Below are 8,921 nucleotides of genomic sequence, written 5' to 3'. Positions count from 1 at the left end.
CATACATTTTTCATGTTAATATCTAAATACACTATTTATGTTTTGTTTTTACATAAATACACTTTTTTATTAACACATTTAGGTACATCTTCATTTGTGCTGGTGTCCTTGACTCTGTAAAGTGGGAGTACAGTGTGTGTTATAACTCATATAACTAGCTACGTGTTGCTAACAATCCCCACCACATAGGATGGTTAGTCTTACAGGACCTTATTGTCAGAAGTTTAGCTGCTTGATACTAGAAATTCCCATTACACACACTTACACACACACATACATACATACACACATACATACACACATACATACACACACACACACATACACACACACACACACACACACACACACACACACACACACACACACACACACACACACACACACACACACACACACACACACACACACACACACACACACACACACACACACACACACATATATATATATATATATATATATATATATATATATATATATATATATATGCATATATATATGTCGTACCTAGTAGCCAGAACTCACTTTTTGGCCAACTATTCAAGGCCCGATTTGCCTAATAAGCCAAGTTTTCCTGAATTAATATATTTTTTCTAATTTTTTTCTTATGAAATGATAAAGCTACCCATTTCATTATGTATGAGGTCAATTTTTTTTTATTGTAGTTAAAATTAACATAGATATATGACCGAACCTAACCAACCCTACCTAACCTAACCTAACCTATCTTCATAGGTTAGGTTGGGTTAGGTTGCCGAAAAAGGTAGGTTAGGTTAGGTTAGGTAGGTTAGGTAGTCTAAAAAACATTAATTCATGAAAACTTGGCTTATTAGGCAAATCGGGCCTTGCATAGTAGGCTGAGAAGTGCGTTCTGGCTATTAGGTACGACATATATATATATATATATATATATATATATACATATATATATATTTATATATATATATATATATATATATATATTTATATATATATATATATATATATATATATATATATATATATATATATATATATATATGTCGTACCTAGTAGCCAGAACGCACTTCTCAGCCTACTATACAAGGCCCGATTTGCCTAATAAGCCAAGTTTTCCTGAATTAATATATTTTCTCTAATTATTTTCTTATGAAATGATAAAGCTACCCATTTCATTATGTATGAGGTCAATTTTTTTTTATTTGAGTTAAAATTAACGTAGATATATGACCGAACCTAACCAACCCTACCTAACCTAACCTAATCTATCTTTATAGGTTAGGTTAGGTTAGGTAGCCGAAAAAGGTAGGTTAGGTTAGGTTAGGTAGGTTAAGTAGTCGAAAAACAATTAATTCATGAAAAATTGGCTTATTAGGCAAATCGGGACTTGCATAGTTGGCTGAAAAGTGAGTTCTGGCTACTAGGTACGACATATATATATATATATATATATATATATATATATATACACTACTACGTGGTATTACACGTGTCCGTCTACATTGGCTGATAACTATCTACCTCACAGTACAGCTAAGGGAGGCGGAGCGGCCACCTCCAGGAAGACCCAGAAAACTAATAAGTACAGGGACCTAGAACGTGGTTACAGGTTCGTGCTGATAGGCTCTGAGACCTTGTTCGCCTGGGGTAAATTTGCACTTACGTTCCTAAAGGAGGTGCGTGAGGAACTCATTAAGCAAAGTAGAGACTCAAGGGCGGCCAGTTTCTTGTTCCAGCGCCTCAGTGTCGCGATCCAGAGAGGAAATGATTGCTGTATTTTGGGCACGCACCCCACCTCCGAAAAGCTGGATATGTGTTTTCTGTAAACAGTAACAACATATATATATATATATATATATATATATATATATATATGTATATATATATATATATATATATATATATATATATATATATATATATATATATATATATATATATATACACTCAGAAATCACAATAGCGTGATGCATCAAATGAATAAATCCACAGGGGCCATGACGAGGATTCGAACCTACGCACGAGAGCATCCCAGACGTTGCCTTAATCTCTTTTCGTCCGAGAACCACTCGGACACTGTCTTGAGAGGTTCTCGATTCTATGTCCGAGAACCTCTCGGACATAGGTTCGAATCCTCGTCACGGCCCTTGTGGATTTGTTCATTTAACAAATGAACAAATCATGAATTGAAGAGAGTGTGTGTGTGTTTGTATGTGTGTGTGTTTGTAATTACCTATGTGTAGTTACAGGATGAGAGCTACGCTCGTGGTGTCCCGTCTTCCCAGCACTCTTTGTCATATAACGCTTTGAAACTACTGACGGTTTTGGCCTCCACCTCCTTCTCACTTAACTTGTTTCAATCGTCTACCACTCTGTATGTGTGTGTGTTTGATTGTGTGTGTGTGTATTAAACATAGGTGAGAGACAGGGAGAACGAGATATAGAGGCCAATAGGATATTTGGGTTTATATCTAGAAAGGTTAGTGTTCATATATTTAATGTTACTCCTGTTAGCCCCAGTTTGGATAATACAATTCAGCTTTAGTCTTCGAGCTATAGAATGGTCATAAATGCAGTTGAACTATTTTAAAGAGGGATGACTAAGCAAGTGCTGGCAATTAGACACTTCACTTAACAAAAGAGGTGAAGAAAGCTTTATTTATATTCTCTAAAAAGGCAAAGAGTAAAGGGAAATTTAAATTGGTGAAAAAGAATAACAAGGGGCAAATTATTCCGGTAATAAATATATCAAAACAAAATAGAATCCGATACAATGGATACAAATTGGATACGTTTAGATTCAGAAAATAATTGGATAAACACCGGTTTGATAATAGGATTGTAGATTTATGTTGACTCCTAACATATATGTTGACGTGTAATATACCAGACGCTGGGCCGCCTGATTGTTCCAGCGCCCGTAACACAAATACATTAGGGACAGTGGTTGGGCCTAAATAAATCGTAGCTGCCTTGCAAGGGTCACCAAGAGAGCCCCATCCACCTAAAATTAAAGTACACACAGTAATTTATTTAGTTGATATTAATTGCAATAGGACTTCTGCAATTCATATTCCCATGAGAGCGAGAGAGTTCTTGACAGACACTTCCACAGAAAATAGAAAGGACCTTAGCGAGACATACAATACACTCAGGAACAAATAAGATAGTGACTTAAACGAGCAATACAATATTGCAGGAGAAGCAGTGAAATAGAGGGGACATCATTGAGACATGCAACATTCTCAGGGGGTATCAGTGAAATAGGCAGGAGGCTTAGGTTGAGCAGGACCTTAAGGAGAGCTCATGTTCCAAGTATGGGTGAAGAAACACGTGTCAAGAATAAGGGTCGTGGGGGGACTGAAACGAGCAGGAATAAGCAATAGTAAAAAACACCACAATGTATAGTTTTAAAGACAATTATCACATAAAACATGGCTTTCCCACGTCCCTATATACATCGATCGGTAGTAATTTCGGATCTGGTTGTAAACCAACTGACGGGTCGTGTTCGAGGGAAAACATGACCTTGTTCCTCCCACAACAGACCCAAGAAGGAAGGCAGGAAAGCTCCCCACCAAACAACTGATCAAATGTGTACTCACCAGTTGATGCCAGATGCCATCAACAGTGTGCCATCTGTTGGCGGCCACAGCAAGCTCTCGCAGAAGGCCGGGAAGAGGGGAGAGGGAAGAGGAGAGAGGGAAGAGGGGAGAGAGTAGAGAATAGAGAGCGGGAAGAGGGAATAGAGTAGAGAGTAGAGAGAGAGGAAAGAGTAATTCCACTTTGACTTATTTTCCTATATTATTTTATTTTATTATAGTGTAAATGATGCATAATGCTTTTTTATTAATACAAAATATACATTGCTTATATATAATAGGCATAATTCTTTGTTATTTTCATATTAATATTAAATATCTCTGGTTTGGTTTCATCCTTCCTTCGGTGGATTATAAATTAAATTGCTTAACCTTTTCGTAATCAAAAAGCAGATTGAGATTTTGAAGGAGTTCGGGCTTTTTAAATATGAAAGCTCATGTACATATTAAAATGAAATTGGAATTTTCTCTAGTAAAAAGATCAGACAACATTTTAAAGACCATTAACTTTGTTTCATATTAATTTTGTTGTTCTTAAAAGAACATTTAAGACACAAACACATGCTTTTATGTTGCTAAAAGAAAGTGTAGAACTACGTTAATTAAAGAGCCGAAAATTGGTTATTTATCCAATTAAGAAATTATGTCAAGAGAACGCTAATTTGCATTCCCAATAACTTGTAATATTCGATATTAAGCATCAGTAGTATGCTTACTACTGATGCTTTGGATAAATGTACACTTACGTTCCTAAAGGAGATGCGTGAGGAACTCGTTAAGCAAAGTAGAGACTCAAGGGCGGCCAGTTTCTTGTTCCAGCGCCTCAGTGTCGCGATCCAGAGAGGAAATGATTGCTATGAATAGCAATCATTTCCTCTCTATGAATACTGCAACGTTAAAATATATATAGCTTATATACACCAACATCACGTATTAGTGTGGATAAAACAGGCATACAGAATGTTAATTTAATCAAACAAGGATGTCACTCATCGCTAGTGTCCAGAGAGTAAGTCACAATATCGTTTCTGATAATTTATTCACCCAACTTAAGCTTCTAAAAAAAATGGAAGCGACGACGTTTTGGTCTGTCGTGGACCATTATTTCAGCTCTGATAATGGTACAGGACCGAATGGTACTGGTACCATTCGGTCAGTACCTGATAATGGTACTGACCGAAACGTCGTCACATCCCTTATTTTCAGATGAATGATCAATCTGTCAAATATCTAGGATCCCTTTTAAATGATTTCTCTGAAGCTGAGTAATATTTTAATCATAAAGCGTATTAAAATAATAACCTTGTTCTAGTCTAGGTTTATTAGTTATGAACTGAAATTGTGTAAACTTGTTTTGTATTTTTCCTGCACTCGAACTAGCGGCGATTTCGTAATCCTGTGTTAATGTTACAGCGGATTACTTATATCAAATCACATCACAGTCTTCTGCTATGCTGGCATATGTCTATGAATTCAAATGGAGAAAGAGAGAGAGAGAGAGAGAGAGAGAGAGAGAGAGAGAGAGAGAGAGAGAGAGAGAGAGAGAGAGAGAGAGAGAGAGAGAGAGAGAGAGAGAGAGAGAGAGAGAGAGAGAGAGAGAGAGAGAGAGAGAGAGAGAATCATTGTCTAGATTTGAATTTTCTCGATTTTCAGGAGTACTTACTATTTTGTTAATATGTTGTCAGTCATTTTGTTCCTAATGAAATAATCATTACTTTACTTCATGATAAATCTATTATCCTGAATAAATCGATGCTGTTAAAAGACGCGTTAGATCAACCATTGTTTAATGGTTGATCTAACGCGTCTTTTACACTGGCGGAGTGTCTGTTTCTGTTGGCCGGTTTCTGTGGATTTTCAGTTTGGGAAAAGTGCCCAGCCAAAGAAAATTAGCAATTTTGTTTGAGTCGTTGTGACGGTGGTGCTGCCATCTGTTGACACTGACCCAGGTGTTCGAATGTTCTTTAATAGATATCATTTGTTTTGTCCGGGAGGAGACCTGTGTGTGTGTGTGTACGTGTGTATACTTCATACTTGTATCGAGGTCCTCCCAAGGTCGACCTACTGACCCTCCCTAGAATGCAAACCCCTACAATAGTGGCATTAGGTGAAAAGAAATGTGCTAAACCATTTCTGTCCTCCCCGGAATCGAACCCTGGATTCCCGATTGTGAGTTGTGAACGAAACCAACTATGCTACGAGACCGTATATACTCACCCGGGTGCTTGTAGTGTCGAGCTTCAGCTTTTCAGAAGCTTTATGCAATGCCTTTTTTTCACTCGTTTATTTTGATAAAATTTAGTGATTTTTCCAAACCTGTGGCAATTAACCAGTTAGTGTGATAACAGTCATGATTGTAACTGTGTTCTGCTTTTTATCTAAACTGTACTCAACCTCTAACGCTCTCTCACCCTCCAATTACTTGCTTACATTTGTTATTTATACATTTTCTTTACCCTACAAACACAGAAACAAAGTTTATACTTGATGTTCACCAATGAACTCAGAGTCAGTCTAGTCATTTATTTTGCACTCGATACCAATTCCGTGGGCAGTGGTGGTAAGGGTTCCAGAATCATATTTAATTTGTTAAAAAAATTAACCTCACAGTTCAATTATTTAAGCAAGCAACAGTCTTCTGAAAGTACCTAAATATATATACACACATCTTTAGCGAATACGTCATCCGCTGCCAGAAAAGGCCAGAATGAAGGTCCAAGAGGCAGAGCCAGTACTGAGGGCCAGGGCTGAGTGCCAACAGGCACGGCACGGTGTCTTGGCCCTAAGAGGGGACCCGAGGATCTGACAGATGGTGCTCCTTCGTCTTGTCGCCAGCAAATTACCCGTTAAGTGGTCATTTGTAGGACTCTCTTCACTTTGTCATCCATTGTGTCAGCAGCCACTATACCCACAGGGAAGCCTGTCTCGGCGTGTTCTTCCCGCGCCGTCTAGTCATTATAGTCGTATACAAAGTTGTATGGGCCTCGTGCAATATTTCCTTATTTTTCAACTTTATGGATCGGTGCTGTGTAAAATCGTATTGGTTCGAGCCAGCGTGAACATGTTCTATGAACGTCCCAGCAGGTTGTTAATGCATAAATTGAAATATATATGTATATGAAATTAAAGAATCTATATATATATATATATATATATAACTTTATAATTACAATAAATTTATCAGGAGTCTCAATTAAACATCACACTTTCATTCACCTTCCTTTATAGAGTTCACGAACCAATGACACGAAAAAACAATTAGTCAACAGCTGGGTAATACAATTAAATATTAACAAAAGACATTCGTCACTTTCAATTTCTCGTTGGAAATTATACATTTAAAATCAATTCTAATATCAAGTGGAATATTTATTAATATTTGTGTAATGATAGCACACTCATTTAACTAGTAATCCTTCAAGTAACACCTACACGAAGATATCCATAAGCCATTCTCGATGAGAAATTATTTACCATTTGAACTGACTTGAAAATATATATTTACATATATAATTATGCAGGGGTTATCTCCCACATATCTGAGAGGTACCCCCTGCGCTCACCGCGTCTGTCTGTCTGATGAACACCACCATGAATCGCTAAGACATGTGAAAGATCCGACAGTAATCACACACACCGACGATCGTAGGAGGCTTCGTATACTTGAGGTTGTGTTCAATCGGAAGCTGACACCAGTAATCAACATCCAAATGAGTTCGACTTGGAGCATACAACTGTTCGATGTTCCTCCATTGATCCAGAGGGAAGATGTAAGACCTGGAGGACAGCTAGAAGTAGTCGTCAGATAACAATCACCTCACCCTACTCTTCGCCGCTCCCTACGATTAAGGAAGTTAGGTTAATCGTAGAGTGAGGTGTACCCACACTTGTAAATGTCTAACAATAAAACTGGAGTTTTTTTTTTAAAGGCTCCAAAGAGCCTCCACTTACGGGCTCACCATAGCCCATGCTACTGGAACTTCTTGTTCTGAGTAGCTGAATGTAAAATAACAACAACAACAACTGGAAAGATTAAGTGATCTAGTGTTTGTCAAGACTACGGTAGACAATAAACCTATTGTAATTAATCAAGCTGGCAAAGGCTAATTTTGTTGTATAAACTCTATCAGGTCATAGTTTGTAAAAACTTATCCATGAAATTGTGTATAATGTTCGGATAAAATGATTTGAAAACTGTGATAAATAAATATATTTTTTATTTAATTTAATTTCAATTCCTTTGAAATAATTATCACCGGCTGTTAGTAATTATAATGTTCGAAGTATTCAGAATTTGTTATTTTTTATTAAAGTGTGTCCGATTATTTGATTAAATAATCTTATTATTTTAGTGTCAGATTATTTGAGACTTACCAGGAGTAACTTTGAAGTGACTGGCATGTCATGTCATGTCATGTGTCATGTCAAGAGTAAAGTCATGAGTTTCTCCTATGCTTGTGCTGTCTCTGATAGTGGTTGCAGTTGATTTAAAGAGTAAAAAATAAATAGAACACCCTCAATCCCCTTGTTAAAGTGGAAGTGGTTGTTGAATGGGATGATGGTGAGTGTAGTGCCTGATGGGGGTTAGTGGTTAATGTGGTGGTGGTCAAGGCTCATTGACGTGGTTGTGATCGTAGTGGTGGTGGTAGGGGCTGATGGTGGTGGTGGTGGTGAGCATGGTGATGGTGTCAAGTAATAGTATGTATAATAAAAGCTGTCTCTATCTTCATCTCTCTCTCTCTCTCTCTCTCTCTCTCTCTCTCTCTCTCTCTCTCTCTCTCTCTCTCTCTCTCTCTCTCTCTCTCTCTCTCTCTCTCTCTCTCTCAAACAAGTACAACAAAGTGGCCTCCCTCACATGAACTGGTCACAATTCACAGGTGGCATTGAGGCTAATGTCCCCTGCGTGACTGTTAGGTACACAAGTGAATCATACTCACTTTAGTCAGTTATTCCTCTTAACAGCGCACGTCGTCGATTCCAGGGGCCCCTGCCCAATCCCACACGACTGTTACCATACGCAATGTACAGACGCGACGCGACGTTCAACGCAATTGTGAACGATAACGTAACCCCTAGTGTGCGATGATTTTTTCTTACCTACAGTGATGCGATTAATCCTGATCCCCTGAGCACCGTTGCATGTGTCATCACACTCCGGGGATCAATGATGCTGTTGTAGCATAGTCGAGTGGCTCTCTCGAACGCGTCCGAGCAATATTCAACAACAGAAGCATTGGACTATTGGGAAGTATTTGAGATCGTCCTTTTGAAGATGCTGTAAAGAGAAAAGTTTTTATTGCGCAGTCTATTGCTATCAGCCGTGTTACAAATAGTGTT

This window comes from Procambarus clarkii, chromosome 57, assembly GCF_040958095.1.
Source record: "Procambarus clarkii isolate CNS0578487 chromosome 57, FALCON_Pclarkii_2.0, whole genome shotgun sequence".
NCBI lineage: Eukaryota > Metazoa > Arthropoda > Malacostraca > Decapoda > Cambaridae > Procambarus > Procambarus clarkii.
The sequence above is the reverse complement of the archived record's forward strand: the minus strand, read 5'-3'. Positions refer to the sequence as shown.